Raw genomic sequence first — 15,697 nt, 5'->3', positions numbered from 1 at the left:
AGCCAGTCTCCCAAGCTGGTACTTACCAGGCCCTAAGCTGGGTAGCAGTCTGCGATCTGACGAGAGCAGGCGCGTTCAGCTTAGGATGGCCGTTGACAGCTTCACACTTTGTATACTGTGGATTTAAGCATCAATTAATAATTTTCGGAATCGGCACAGAAACAGAGCAAAATGTCAACTGCACCCGGGATTCCCAGCCAGTGTCCCATGTCGGTACTTACCGGGCCCTAAGATCTGTACCAGTCTGCGATCTGACGAGAGCAGGCGCGTTAAGCTTAGGATGGCCGTCGACAGCTTCACACCTTGTATACTGTGGATTTAAGCATCAATAAATTCTTTTCGGAATCGGAGCGGAAGGCAGCAATAGAGCAGAATGTCAACGGCACCCGGGATTCCCAGCCAGTCTCCCATGCTGGTACTTACCAGGCCCGAAGCTGGGTAGCAGTCTGCGATCTGACGAGAACAGGCGCATTCTGCTTAGGATGGCCGTAGACAGCTTCATGCCCTTTATACTGTGCATTTAAGCATCAATAAATCCTTTTCCGAATCGGAGCGGAAGGCGGCAACAGATTAAAATGTCAACTGCACCCGGGATTCCCAGCCAGTCTCCCATGCTGGTACTTACCAGGCCCTAAGCTGGGTATCAGTCTGCGATCTGACGAGAGCATGCGCGTTCAGCTTAGGATGGCCGTTGACAGCTTCACACTTTGTATACTGTGTATTTAAGCATCAATAAATCCTTTTCGGAATCGGAACGGAAGGCGGCAACAGAGCAAAATGTCAACGGCAGCCGGGATTCCCAGCCAGTGTCCCATGCCGGTACTTACCGGGCCCTAAGATCTGTACCAGTCTGCGATCTGACGAGAGCAGGCGCGTTAAGCTTAGGATGGCCGTCGACAGCTTCACACCTTGTATACTGTGGATTTAAGCATCAATAAATTATTTTCGGAATCGGAGCGGAAGGCAGCAATAGAGCAAAATGTCAACAGCAACCGGGATTCCCAGCCAGTCTCCCATGCCAGTACTTACCGGGCCCTAAGCTGGGTAGCAGTCTGCGATCTGACAAGAGCAGGCGCGTTCAGCTTAGGATGGCCATTGACAGCTTCATGATTTTTATACTGTGCATTTAAGCATCAATAAATGATTTTCGGAATCGGAACGGAAGGCGGCAACAGAGCAAAATGTCAACTGCACCCGGGATTCCCAGCCAGTCTCCCATGCCAGTACTTACTGGGCCCTAAGCTGGGTAGCAGTCTGCGATGTGACGAGAGCAGGCGCGTTCAGCTTAGGATGGCCGTTGATCTCTTCACGCCTTGTATATTGTGGATTTAAGCATCAATAAATATTTTTATTAATCGGAGAGGAAGGCGGCAACAGAGCAAAATGTCAATGGCACCTTGGATTGCCAGCCAGTCTCCCACGCCGGTAACTGCCGGGCAGCAGTCTGCGATCTAAGGAGAGCAGGCACGTTCAGGCTTAGGATGGCCGTTGACAGCTTCACACACTGTATATTGTGGATTTAAGCATCAATAAATCCTTTTCCGAATCGGAGCGGAAGGCGGCAACAGATTAAAATGTCAACTGCACCCGGGATTCCCAGCCAGTCTCCCATGCTGGTACTTACCAGGCCCTAAGCTGGGTAGCAGTCTGCGATCTGACGAGAGCAGGCGCGTTCAGCTTAGGATGGCTGTTGACAGCTTCACACTTTGTATACTGTGGATTTAAGCATCAATTAATAATTTTTGGAATCGGAGCAGAAACAGAGCAAAATGTCAACTGCACCCGGGATTCCCAGCCAGTCTCCCATGCTGGTACTTACCAGGCCCGAAGCTGGGTAGCAGTCTGCGATCTGACGAGAACAGGCGCATTCAGCTTAGGATGGCTGTAGACATCTTCACACCCTGTATACTGTGGTTTTAAGCATCAATAAATCCTTTTTGGAATCGGAGCGGAAGGCGGCAACAGAGCAAAATGTCAACAACACCTGGGATTCCCAGCCAGTCTCCCATGCTGGTACTTACCGGGCCCTAAGCTGAGTAGCAGTCTGCAATCTGACGAAAGCAGGCGCGTTCAGTTTAGGATGGCCGTTGACAGCTTCTTGCCCTTTATACTGTGCATTTAAGCATCAATAACTCCTTTTCGGAATCGGAACGGAAGGCGGCAACAGAGCAAAATGTCAACGGCAGCCGGGATTCCCAGAGAGTGTCCCATGCCGGTACTTACCGGGCCCTAAGATCTGTACCAGTCTGCGATCTGACGAGAGCAGGCGCGTTAAGCTTAGGATGGCCGTCGACACCTTCACACCTTGTATACTGTGGATTTAAGCATCAATAAATTATTTTCGGAATCGGAGCGGAAGGCAGCAATAGAGCAAAATGTCAACGGCACCCGAGATACCCAGCCAGTCTCCCATGCCAGTACTTACCGGGCCCTAAGCTGGGTAGCAGTCTGCGATTTGACGAGAGCAGGCGCGTTCAGCTTATGATGGCTGTTGACAGCTTCATGCCCTTTATACTGTGCATTTAAGCATCAATAAATCCTTTTCGGAATCGGAACGGAAGGCGGCAACAGAGCAAAATGTCAACGGCACCCGGTATTCCCAGCCATTGTCCCATGCCGGTACTTACCGGGCCCTAAGATCTGTACCAGTCTGCGATCTGACGAGAGCAGGCGCGTACAGCTTAGGATGGCCGTCGACAGCTTTACACCTTGTATACTGTGGATTTAAGCATCAATAAATATTTTTATTAATCGGAGAGGAAGGCGGCAACAGAGCAAAATGTCAATGGCACCTTGGATTGCCAGCCAGTCTCCCATGCTGGTACTTGCCAGGCAGCAGTCTGCGATCTGAGGAGAGCAGGCACGTTCAGATTAGGATGGCCATTGACAACTTCACACCCTTTATACTGTGGATTTAAGCATCAATAAATTTTTTTCGAAATCGGAATGGAAGGCGGCAACAGAGCAAAATGTCAACTGCACCCGGGTTTCCCAGCCAGTCTCCCATGCTGGTACTTACCGGGCCCTAAGCTGGGTAGCAGTCGGCAATCTGATGAGGGCAGGCGCGTTCAGCTTAGGATGGCATTTCACAGCTGCTTCACAGCTGCTTCACAGCTGCTTCACAGCTGCTTCACACCCTTTATACTGTGGATTTAAGCATCAATAAATCCTTTTAGGTATCGGAGCGGAAGGCAGCAACAGAGCAAAATGTCAACGGCACCCGGGATTCCCAGCCAGTCTCCCATGTCAGTATTTGCCGGGCAGCAGTCTGCAATCTGAGGAGAGCAGGCACGTTCAGCTTAGGATGGCCGTTGACAGCTTCACACCCTGTATACTGTCGATTTAAGCATCATAAAACCTTTTAGGAATCGGAGCGGAAGGTGGAAACAGAGCAAAATGTCAACGGCACCTTGGATTGCCAGCCATTCACCCATGCCGGGCAGCAGTCTGCGATCTGACGAGAGCAGGTGCGTTCAGCTTAGGATGGCCGTGTACAGCTTCACGCCTTGTATACTGTGGATTTAAGCATCAATAAATCCTTTTTGGAATCAGAGCGGAAGGCGGCAACAGAGCAAAATGTCAACTGTACCCGGGATTCCAAGCCAGTCTCCCATGCCGGTACTTACCAGGCCCTAAGCTGGGCAGCAGTCTGCAAACTGACGAGAGCAGGTGCGTTCAGCTTAGGATGGCCCTTGACAGCTTCACTTCTTATATACTGTGGATTTAAGCATCAATAAATCCTTTTCGGAATCGGAACGGAAGGCTTCAACAGAGCAAAACGTCAACGGCACCCGGGATTCCCAGCCAGTCTCCCATGCCGATACTTACCGGGCCCTAAGCTGAGTAGCAGTCTGCGATCTGACCAGAGCAGTCGCGTTCAGCTTAGGATGGCTGTTGACAGCTTCTTACCTTGTATACTGTGGATTTAAGCATCAATAAATATTTTTATTAATCGGAGAGGAAGGCGGCAACAGAGCAAAATGTCAATGGAACCTTGGATTGCCAGCCAGTCTCCCATGCCGGTACTTGCCGGGCAGCAGTCTGCGATCTGAGGATAGCAGGCACGTTCAGCTTAGGATGGCCGTTGACAGCTTCACGCCTTGTATACTGTGGATTTAAGCATCAATAAATCCTTTTTGGAATCAGCGGAAAGCGGCAACAGAGCAAAATGTCAACTGCACCCGGGATTCCCAGCCAGTCACCCATGCCAGTACTTACCAGGCCCTAAGCTGGGTAGCAGTCTGCGATCTGACGAGAGCAGGCGCGTTCAGCTTAGGATGGCCGTTGACAGCTTCACACTTTGTATACTGTGGATTTAAGCATCAATTAATAATTTTCGGAATCGGAGCAGAAACAGAGCAAAATGTCAACTGCACTCGGGATTCCCAGCCAGTCTCCCATGCTGGTACTTACCAGGCCCGAAGCTGGGTAGCAGTCTGCGATCTGACGAGAACAGGCGCATTCAGCTTAGGATGGCTGTAGACATCTTCACACCCTGTATACTGTGGTTTTAAGCATCAATAAATCCTTTTTGGAATCGGAGCGGAAGGCGGCAACAGAGCAAAATGTCAACAACACCTGGGATTCCCAGCCAGTCTCCCATGCTGGTACTTACAGGGCCCTAAGCTGAGTAGCAGTCTGCAATCTGACGAGAGCAGGCGCGTTCAGTTTAGGATGGCCGTTGACACCTTCTTGCCCTTTATACTGTGCATTTAAGCATCAATAACTCCTTTTCGGAATCGGAACGGAAGGCGGCAACAGAGCAAAATGTCAACGGCAGCCGGGATTCCCAGAGAGTGTCCCATGCCGGTACTTACCTGGCCCTAAGATCTGTACCAGTCTGCGATCTGACGAGAGCAGGCGCATTAAGCTTAGGATGGCCGTCGACACCTTCACACCTTGTATACTGTGGATTTAAGCATCAATAAATTATTTTCGGAATCGGAGCGGAAGGCAGCAATAGAGCAAAATGTCAACGGCACCCGAGATACCCAGCCAGTCTCCCATGCCAGTACTTACCGGGCCCTAAGCTGGGTAGCAGTCTGCGATTTGACGAGAGCAGGCGCGTTCAGCTTATGATGGCTGTTGACAGCTTCATGCCCTTTATACTGTGCATTTAAGCATCAATAAATCCTTTTCGGAATCGGAACGGAAGGCGGCAACAGAGCAAAATGTCAACGGCACCCGGTATTCCCAGCCATTGTCCCATGCCGGTACTTACCGGGCCCTAAGAACTGTACCAGTCTGCGATCTGACGAGAGCAGGCGCCTACAGCTTAGGATGGCCGTCGACAGCTTTACACCTTGTATACTGTGGATTTAAGCATCAATAAATATTTTTATTAATCGGAGAGGAAGGCGGCAACAGAGCAAAATGTCAATGGCACCTTGGATTGCCAGCCAGTCTCCCATGCTGGTACTTGCCAGGCAGCAGTCTGCGATCTGAGGAGAGCAGGCACGTTCAGCTTAGGATGGCCATTGACAACTTCACACCCTTTATACTGTGGATTTAAGCATCAATAAATCTTTTTCGAAATCGGAATGGAAGGCGGCAACAGAGCAAAATGTCAACTGCACCCGGGTTTCCCAGCCAGTCTCCCATGCTGGTGCTTACCAGGCCCTAAGCTGGGTAGCAGTCTGCGATCTGACGAGAGCAGGCACGTTCAGCTTAGGATGGCTGTTGACAGCTTCACACTTTGTAAACTGTGGATTTAAGCATCAATAAATAATTTTCGGAATCGAAGCAGAAACAGAGCAAAATGTCAACTGCACCCGGGATTCCCAGCCAGTCTCCCATGCTGGTACTTACCAGGCCCGAAGCTGGGTAGGAGTCTGCAATCTGACGAGAACAGGCGCATTGAGCTTAGGATGGCCGTAGACATCTTCACACCCTGTATACTGTGCATTTAAGCATCAATAAATCCTTTTTGGAATTGGAGCGGAAGGCGGCAACAGAGCAAAATGTCAACGACACCTGGGATTCCCAGCCAGTCTCCCATGCTGGTACTTACCGGGCCCTAAGCTGAGTAGCAGTCTGCGATCTGACGAGAGCAGGCGCGTTCAGCTTAGGATGGCCGTTGACAGCTTCTCGCCCTTTATACTGTGCATTTAAGCATCAATAAATCCTTTTCGGAATCGGAACGGAAGGCGGCAACAGAGCAAAATGTCAACGGCAGCCGGGATTCCCAGCCAGTGTCCCATGCCGGTACTTACCGGGCCCTAAGATCTGTACCAGTCTGCGATCTGACGAGAGCAGGCGCGTTAAGCTTAGGATGGCCGTCGACAGCTTCACACCTTGTATACTGTGGATTTAAGCATCAATAAATCCTTTTCGGAATTTGAGCGGAAGGCGGCTACAGAGCAAAATGTCAACAACACCTGGGACTCCCAGCCAGTCTCCCATGCTGGTACTTACCAGGCCCTAAGCTGGGTAGCAGTCTGCAATCTGACGAGAGCAGGCACGTTCAGCTTAGGATGGCCGTTGACATCTTTACGCCTTGTATATTGTGGATTTAAGCATCAATAAATATTTTTATTAATCGGAGAGGAAGGCGGCAACAGAGCAAAATGTCAATGGCACCTTGGATTGCCAGCCAGTCTCCCATGCCAGTATCTGCCGGGCAGCAGTCTGCGATCTGAGGAGAGCAGGCACGTTCAGGCTTAGGATGGCCGTTGACAGCTTCACACCCTGTATATTGTGGATTTAAGCATCAATAAATCCTTTTCCGAATCGGAGCGGAAGGCGGCAACAGATTAAAATGTCAACTGCACTCGGGATTCCCAGCCAGTCTCCCAAGCTGGTACTTACCAGGCCCTAAGCTGGGTAGCAGTCTGCGATCTGACGAGAGCAGGCGCGTTCAGCTTAGGATGGCCGTTGACAGCTTCACACTTTGTATACTGTGGATTTAAGCATCAATTAATAATTTTCGGAATCGGCACAGAAACAGAGCAAAATGTCAACTGCACCCGGGATTCCCAGCCAGTGTCCCATGTCGGTACTTACCGGGCCCTAAGATCTGTACCAGTCTGCGATCTGACGAGAGCAGGCGCGTTAAGCTTAGGATGGCCGTCGACAGCTTCACACCTTGTATACTGTGGATTTAAGCATCAATAAATTCTTTTCGGAATCGGAGCGGAAGGCAGCAATAGAGCAGAATGTCAACGGCACCCGGGATTCCCAGCCAGTCTCCCATGCTGGTACTTACCAGGCCCGAAGCTGGGTAGCAGTCTGCGATCTGACGAGAACAGGCGCATTCTGCTTAGGATGGCCGTAGACAGCTTCATGCCCTTTATACTGTGCATTTAAGCATCAATAAATCCTTTTCCGAATCGGAGCGGAAGGCGGCAACAGATTAAAATGTCAACTGCACCCGGGATTCCCAGCCAGTCTCCCATGCTGGTACTTACCAGGCCCTAAGCTGGGTATCAGTCTGCGATCTGACGAGAGCATGCGCGTTCAGCTTAGGATGGCCGTTGACAGCTTCACACTTTGTATACTGTGTATTTAAGCATCAATAAATCCTTTTCGGAATCGGAACGGAAGGCGGCAACAGAGCAAAATGTCAACGGCAGCCGGGATTCCCAGCCAGTGTCCCATGCCGGTACTTACCGGGCCCTAAGATCTGTACCAGTCTGCGATCTGACGAGAGCAGGCGCGTTAAGCTTAGGATGGCCGTCGACAGCTTCACACCTTGTATACTGTGGATTTAAGCATCAATAAATTATTTTCGGAATCGGAGCGGAAGGCAGCAATAGAGCAAAATGTCAACAGCAACCGGGATTCCCAGCCAGTCTCCCATGCCAGTACTTACCGGGCCCTAAGCTGGGTAGCAGTCTGCGATCTGACAAGAGCAGGCGCGTTCAGCTTAGGATGGCCATTGACAGCTTCATGATTTTTATACTGTGCATTTAAGCATCAATAAATGATTTTCGGAATCGGAACGGAAGGCGGCAACAGAGCAAAATGTCAACTGCACCCGGGATTCCCAGCCAGTCTCCCATGCCAGTACTTACTGGGCCCTAAGCTGGGTAGCAGTCTGCGATGTGACGAGAGCAGGCGCGTTCAGCTTAGGATGGCCGTTGATCTCTTCACGCCTTGTATATTGTGGATTTAAGCATCAATAAATATTTTTATTAATCGGAGAGGAAGGCGGCAACAGAGCAAAATGTCAATGGCACCTTGGATTGCCAGCCAGTCTCCCACGCCGGTAACTGCCGGGCAGCAGTCTGCGATCTAAGGAGAGCAGGCACGTTCAGGCTTAGGATGGCCGTTGACAGCTTCACACACTGTATATTGTGGATTTAAGCATCAATAAATCCTTTTCCGAATCGGAGCGGAAGGCGGCAACAGATTAAAATGTCAACTGCACCCGGGATTCCCAGCCAGTCTCCCATGCTGGTACTTACCAGGCCCTAAGCTGGGTAGCAGTCTGCGATCTGACGAGAGCAGGCGCGTTCAGCTTAGGATGGCTGTTGACAGCTTCACACTTTGTATACTGTGGATTTAAGCATCAATTAATAATTTTTGGAATCGGAGCAGAAACAGAGCAAAATGTCAACTGCACCCGGGATTCCCAGCCAGTCTCCCATGCTGGTACTTACCAGGCCCGAAGCTGGGTAGCAGTCTGCGATCTGACGAGAACAGGCGCATTCAGCTTAGGATGGCTGTAGACATCTTCACACCCTGTATACTGTGGTTTTAAGCATCAATAAATCCTTTTTGGAATCGGAGCGGAAGGCGGCAACAGAGCAAAATGTCAACAACACCTGGGATTCCCAGCCAGTCTCCCATGCTGGTACTTACCGGGCCCTAAGCTGAGTAGCAGTCTGCAATCTGACGAAAGCAGGCGCGTTCAGTTTAGGATGGCCGTTGACAGCTTCTTGCCCTTTATACTGTGCATTTAAGCATCAATAACTCCTTTTCGGAATCGGAACGGAAGGCGGCAACAGAGCAAAATGTCAACGGCAGCCGGGATTCCCAGAGAGTGTCCCATGCCGGTACTTACCGGGCCCTAAGATCTGTACCAGTCTGCGATCTGACGAGAGCAGGCGCGTTAAGCTTAGGATGGCCGTCGACACCTTCACACCTTGTATACTGTGGATTTAAGCATCAATAAATTATTTTCGGAATCGGAGCGGAAGGCAGCAATAGAGCAAAATGTCAACGGCACCCGAGATACCCAGCCAGTCTCCCATGCCAGTACTTACCGGGCCCTAAGCTGGGTAGCAGTCTGCGATTTGACGAGAGCAGGCGCGTTCAGCTTATGATGGCTGTTGACAGCTTCATGCCCTTTATACTGTGCATTTAAGCATCAATAAATCCTTTTCGGAATCGGAACGGAAGGCGGCAACAGAGCAAAATGTCAACGGCACCCGGTATTCCCAGCCATTGTCCCATGCCGGTACTTACCGGGCCCTAAGATCTGTACCAGTCTGCGATCTGACGAGAGCAGGCGCGTACAGCTTAGGATGGCCGTCGACAGCTTTACACCTTGTATACTGTGGATTTAAGCATCAATAAATATTTTTATTAATCGGAGAGGAAGGCGGCAACAGAGCAAAATGTCAATGGCACCTTGGATTGCCAGCCAGTCTCCCATGCTGGTACTTGCCAGGCAGCAGTCTGCGATCTGAGGAGAGCAGGCACGTTCAGATTAGGATGGCCATTGACAACTTCACACCCTTTATACTGTGGATTTAAGCATCAATAAATTTTTTTCGAAATCGGAATGGAAGGCGGCAACAGAGCAAAATGTCAACTGCACCCGGGTTTCCCAGCCAGTCTCCCATGCTGGTACTTACCGGGCCCTAAGCTGGGTAGCAGTCGGCAATCTGATGAGGGCAGGCGCGTTCAGCTTAGGATGGCATTTCACAGCTGCTTCACAGCTGCTTCACAGCTGCTTCACACCCTTTATACTGTGGATTTAAGCATCAATAAATCCTTTTAGGTATCGGAGCGGAAGGCAGCAACAGAGCAAAATGTCAACGGCACCCGGGATTCCCAGCCAGTCTCCCATGTCAGTATTTGCCGGGCAGCAGTCTGCAATCTGAGGAGAGCAGGCACGTTCAGCTTAGGATGGCCGTTGACAGCTTCACACCCTGTATACTGTCGATTTAAGCATCATAAAACCTTTTAGGAATCGGAGCGGAAGGTGGAAACAGAGCAAAATGTCAACGGCACCTTGGATTGCCAGCCATTCACCCATGCCGGGCAGCAGTCTGCGATCTGACGAGAGCAGGTGCGTTCAGCTTAGGATGGCCGTGTACAGCTTCACGCCTTGTATACTGTGGATTTAAGCATCAATAAATCCTTTTTGGAATCAGAGCGGAAGGCGGCAACAGAGCAAAATGTCAACTGTACCCGGGATTCCAAGCCAGTCTCCCATGCCGGTACTTACCAGGCCCTAAGCTGGGCAGCAGTCTGCAAACTGACGAGAGCAGGTGCGTTCAGCTTAGGATGGCCCTTGACAGCTTCACTTCTTATATACTGTGGATTTAAGCATCAATAAATCCTTTTCGGAATCGGAACGGAAGGCTTCAACAGAGCAAAACGTCAACGGCACCCGGGATTCCCAGCCAGTCTCCCATGCCGATACTTACCGGGCCCTAAGCTGAGTAGCAGTCTGCGATCTGACCAGAGCAGTCGCGTTCAGCTTAGGATGGCTGTTGACAGCTTCTTACCTTGTATACTGTGGATTTAAGCATCAATAAATATTTTTATTAATCGGAGAGGAAGGCGGCAACAGAGCAAAATGTCAATGGAACCTTGGATTGCCAGCCAGTCTCCCATGCCGGTACTTGCCGGGCAGCAGTCTGCGATCTGAGGATAGCAGGCACGTTCAGCTTAGGATGGCCGTTGACAGCTTCACGCCTTGTATACTGTGGATTTAAGCATCAATAAATCCTTTTTGGAATCAGCGGAAAGCGGCAACAGAGCAAAATGTCAACTGCACCCGGGATTCCCAGCCAGTCACCCATGCCAGTACTTACCAGGCCCTAAGCTGGGTAGCAGTCTGCGATCTGACGAGAGCAGGCGCGTTCAGCTTAGGATGGCCGTTGACAGCTTCACACTTTGTATACTGTGGATTTAAGCATCAATTAATAATTTTCGGAATCGGAGCAGAAACAGAGCAAAATGTCAACTGCACTCGGGATTCCCAGCCAGTCTCCCATGCTGGTACTTACCAGGCCCGAAGCTGGGTAGCAGTCTGCGATCTGACGAGAACAGGCGCATTCAGCTTAGGATGGCTGTAGACATCTTCACACCCTGTATACTGTGGTTTTAAGCATCAATAAATCCTTTTTGGAATCGGAGCGGAAGGCGGCAACAGAGCAAAATGTCAACAACACCTGGGATTCCCAGCCAGTCTCCCATGCTGGTACTTACAGGGCCCTAAGCTGAGTAGCAGTCTGCAATCTGACGAGAGCAGGCGCGTTCAGTTTAGGATGGCCGTTGACACCTTCTTGCCCTTTATACTGTGCATTTAAGCATCAATAACTCCTTTTCGGAATCGGAACGGAAGGCGGCAACAGAGCAAAATGTCAACGGCAGCCGGGATTCCCAGAGAGTGTCCCATGCCGGTACTTACCGGGCCCTAAGATCTGTACCAGTCTGCGATCTGACGAGAGCAGGCGCATTAAGCTTAGGATGGCCGTCGACACCTTCACACCTTGTATACTGTGGATTTAAGCATCAATAAATTATTTTCGGAATCGGAGCGGAAGGCAGCAATAGAGCAAAATGTCAACGGCACCCGAGATACCCAGCCAGTCTCCCATGCCAGTACTTACCGGGCCCTAAGCTGGGTAGCAGTCTGCGATTTGACGAGAGCAGGCGCGTTCAGCTTATGATGGCTGTTGACAGCTTCATGCCCTTTATACTGTGCATTTAAGCATCAATAAATCCTTTTCGGAATCGGAACGGAAGGCGGCAACAGAGCAAAATGTCAACGGCACCCGGTATTCCCAGCCATTGTCCCATGCCGGTACTTACCGGGCCCTAAGAACTGTACCAGTCTGCGATCTGACGAGAGCAGGCGCCTACAGCTTAGGATGGCCGTCGACAGCTTTACACCTTGTATACTGTGGATTTAAGCATCAATAAATATTTTTATTAATCGGAGAGGAAGGCGGCAACAGAGCAAAATGTCAATGGCACCTTGGATTGCCAGCCAGTCTCCCATGCTGGTACTTGCCAGGCAGCAGTCTGCGATCTGAGGAGAGCAGGCACGTTCAGCTTAGGATGGCCATTGACAACTTCACACCCTTTATACTGTGGATTTAAGCATCAATAAATCTTTTTCGAAATCGGAATGGAAGGCGGCAACAGAGCAAAATGTCAACTGCACCCGGGTTTCCCAGCCAGTCTCCCATGCTGGTACTTACCGGGCCCTAAGCTGGGTAGCAGTCGGCAATCTGATGAGGGCAGGCGCGTTCAGCTTAGGATGGCATTTCACAGCTGCTTCACAGCTGCTTCACAGCTGCTTCACAGCTGCTTCACAGCTGCTTCACAGCTGCTTCACACCCTTTATACTGTGGATTTAAGCATCAATAAATCCTTTTAGGTATCGGAGCGGAAGGCAGCAACAGAGCAAAATGTCAACGGCACCCGGGATTCCCAGCCAGTCGCCCATGTCAGTATTTGCTGGGCAGCAGTCTGCAATCTGAGGAGAGCAGGCACGTTCAGCTTAGGATGGCCGTTGACAGCTTCACACCCTGTATACTGTCGATTTAAGCATCATAAATCCTTTTAGGAATCGGAGCGGAAGGTGGAAACAGAGCAAAATGTCAACGGCACCTTGGATTGCCAGCCATTCACCCATGCCGGGCAGCAGTCTGCGATCTGACGAGAGCAGGTGCGTTCAGCTTAGGATGGCCGTGTACAGCTTCACGCCTTGTATACTGTGGATTTAAGCATCAATAAATCCTTTTTGGAATCAGAGCGGAAGGCGGCAACAGAGCAAAATGTCAACTGTACCCGGGATTCCAAGCCAGTCTCCCATGCCGGTACTTACCAGGCCCTAAGCTGGGCAGCAGTCTGCAAACTGACGAGAGCAGGTGCGTTCAGCTTAGGATGGCCCTTGACAGCTTCACTTCTTATATACTGTGGATTTAAGCATCAATAAATCCTTTTCGGAATCGGAACGGAAGGCTTCAACAGAGCAAAACGTCAACGGCACCCGGGATTCCCAGCCAGTCTCCCATGCCGATACTTACCGGGCCCTAAGCTGAGTAGCAGTCTGCGATTTGACCAGAGCAGTCGCGTTCAGCTTAGGATGGCTGTTGACAGCTTCTTACCTTGTATACTGTGGATTTAAGCATCAATAAATATTTTTATTAATCGGAGAGGAAGGCGGCAACAGAGCAAAATGTCAACGGAACCTTGAATTGCCAGCCAGTCTCCCATGCCGGTACTTGCCGGGCAGCAGTCTGCGATCTGAGGATAGCAGGCACGTTCAGCTTAGGATGGCCGTTGACAGCTTCACGCCTTGTATACTGTGGATTTAAGCATCAATAAATCCTTTTTGGAATCAGCGGAAAGCGGCAACAGAGCAAAATGTCAACTGCACCCGGGATTCCCAGCCAGTCACCCATGCCAGTACTTACCAGGCCCTAAGCTGGGTAGCAGTCTGCAAACTGACGAGAGCAGGCACGTTCAGCTTAGGATGGCCGTTGACAGCTTCACACCCTGTATATTGTGGATTTAAGCATCAATAAATCCTTTTCGGAATCAGAACGGAAGGCGGCAACAGAGAAAAATGTCAACGACACCTGGGATTCCCAGCCAGTGTTCCATGCTGGTACTTACCGGCCCTAAGCTGAATAGCAGTCTGCAATCTGAAGAGAGCAGGCACGTTCAGCTTGGGATGGCAGTTGACAGCTTCACACCCTGTATATTGTGGATTTAAGCATCAATAAATCCTTTTCGGAATCAGAACGGAAGGCGGCAACAGAGAAAAATGTCAACAACACCCGGGATTCCCAGCCAGTGTCCCATGCCGGTACTTACCGGGCCCCAAGATCTGTACCAGTCTGCGATCTGACGAGAGCAGGCGCGTTCAGCTTAGGATGGCTGTTGACAGCTTCACACCTTGTACACTGTGGATTTAAGCATCAATAAATCCTTTTCGGAATCGGAGCGGAAACAGAGCAGAATGTCAACTGCACCCGGGATGCCCAGCCAGTCTCCCATGCTGGTACTTACCAGGCCCTAAGCTGGGTAGAAGTCTGCGATCTGACGAGAACAGGCGCATTCAGCTTAGGATGGCCGTAGACAGCTTCACACCCTGTATACTGTGGATTTAAGCATTAATAAATCCTTTTCGGAATCGGAGCGGAAGGCGGCAACAGAGCAAAATGTCAACGACACCTGGGATTCCCAGCCAGTGTTCCATGCTGGTACTTACCGGCCCTAAGCTGAATAGCAGTCTGCAATCTGACGAGAGCAGGCACGTTCAGCTTGGGATGGCAGTTGACAGCTTCACACCCTTTATACTGTGGATTTAAGCATCAATAAATCCTTTTCGGAATCGGAGCGGAAGGCGGCAACAGAGCAAAATGTCAACTGCACCCGGGATTCCAAGACAGTCTCCCATGCCGGTACTTACCAGGCCCTAAGCTGGGTAGCACTCTGCGATCTGACGAGAGGAGGCACGTTCAGCTTTGGATGGCCGTTGACAGCTTCACGCCTTGTATAGTGTGGATTTAAGCATCAATAAATATTTTTATTAATCGGAAAGGAAGGCGGCAACAGAGCAAAATGTCAATGGCACCTTGGATTGCCAGCCAGTCTCCCATGCCGGTACTTGCCGGGCAGCAGTCTGCGATCCGAGGAGAGCAGGCACTTTCAGCTTAGGATGGCCGTTGACAGCTTCACGCCTTGTATATTGTGGATTTAAGCATCCATAAATCCTTTTTGGAATCAGAGCGGAAGGCGGCAACAGAGCAAAATGTCAACTGCACTCGGGATTCTCAGCCAGTCACCCACGCCGGTACTTACCAGGCCCTAAGCTGGGTAGCAGTCTGCAAACTGACGAGAGCAGGCACGTTCAGCTTAGGCTGGCCATCGACAGCTTCACACCCTGTATATTGTGGATTTAAGCATCAATAAATCCTTTTCCGAATCGGAGCGGAAGGCGTCAAAAGAGCAATATGCCAACGACACCTGGGATTCCCAGCCAGTCTCCCATGCTGGTACTTACCAGGCCCTAAGCTGGGTAGCAGTCTGCGATCTGACGAGAGCAGGCGCGTTCAGCTTAGAACGGCCGTTGACAGGTTCACACCCTGTATACTGTGGATTTAAGCATCAATAAATCCTTTTCGGAATCGGAGCGGAAGGCGTCAAAAGAGCAAAATGCCAACGACACCTGGGATTCCCAGCCAGTCTCCCATGCTGGTACTTACCGGGCTTTAAGCTGGGTAGCAGTCTGCAATCTGACGAGAGCAGGCGCGTTCAGCTTAGGATGGCCGTTGACAGCTGCATGCCATGCATACTGTGGATTTAAGCATCAATAAATGCTTTTCAGAATCGGAGCAGAAGGCGGCAACAGAGCAAAATGTCAACTGCACCGGGGATTCCCAGCCAGTCTCCCATGCTGGTACTTACCGGGCCCTAAGCTGAGTAGTAATTTGCGATCTGACACGAGCAGGCGCGTACAGCTTAGGATGGCTGTTGACAGCTTCCCACCCTTTATACCCTT

The 15,697-nt window shown here is 50.5% G+C and overlaps 6 pseudogenes; all 6 read right to left on the bottom strand.

Moving 5' to 3' along the window:
* Nucleotides 1-1,575: 1,575 nt before the first annotated feature.
* LOC130352151 (5S ribosomal RNA) lies at nucleotides 1,576-1,695 on the bottom strand (annotated as a pseudogene).
* A 2,474-nt stretch (nucleotides 1,696-4,169) lies between these two features.
* On the bottom strand, nucleotides 4,170-4,289 carry LOC130328477 (5S ribosomal RNA; annotated as a pseudogene).
* Nucleotides 4,290-5,961: 1,672 nt separating this feature from the next.
* Nucleotides 5,962-6,081, bottom strand: LOC130353101 (5S ribosomal RNA; annotated as a pseudogene).
* Nucleotides 6,082-8,356: 2,275 nt separating this feature from the next.
* Nucleotides 8,357-8,476, bottom strand: LOC130352150 (5S ribosomal RNA; annotated as a pseudogene).
* Nucleotides 8,477-10,939: 2,463 nt separating this feature from the next.
* LOC130328466 (5S ribosomal RNA) lies at nucleotides 10,940-11,059 on the bottom strand (annotated as a pseudogene).
* A 4,091-nt stretch (nucleotides 11,060-15,150) lies between these two features.
* Nucleotides 15,151-15,270, bottom strand: LOC130344380 (5S ribosomal RNA; annotated as a pseudogene).
* Nucleotides 15,271-15,697: the final 427 nt, after the last annotated feature.

The sequence above is a fragment of the Hyla sarda genome, chromosome 1, assembly GCF_029499605.1.
Source record: "Hyla sarda isolate aHylSar1 chromosome 1, aHylSar1.hap1, whole genome shotgun sequence".
NCBI lineage: Eukaryota > Metazoa > Chordata > Amphibia > Anura > Hylidae > Hyla > Hyla sarda.
The sequence above is the reverse complement of the archived record's forward strand: the minus strand, read 5'-3'. Positions and strand labels throughout refer to the sequence as shown.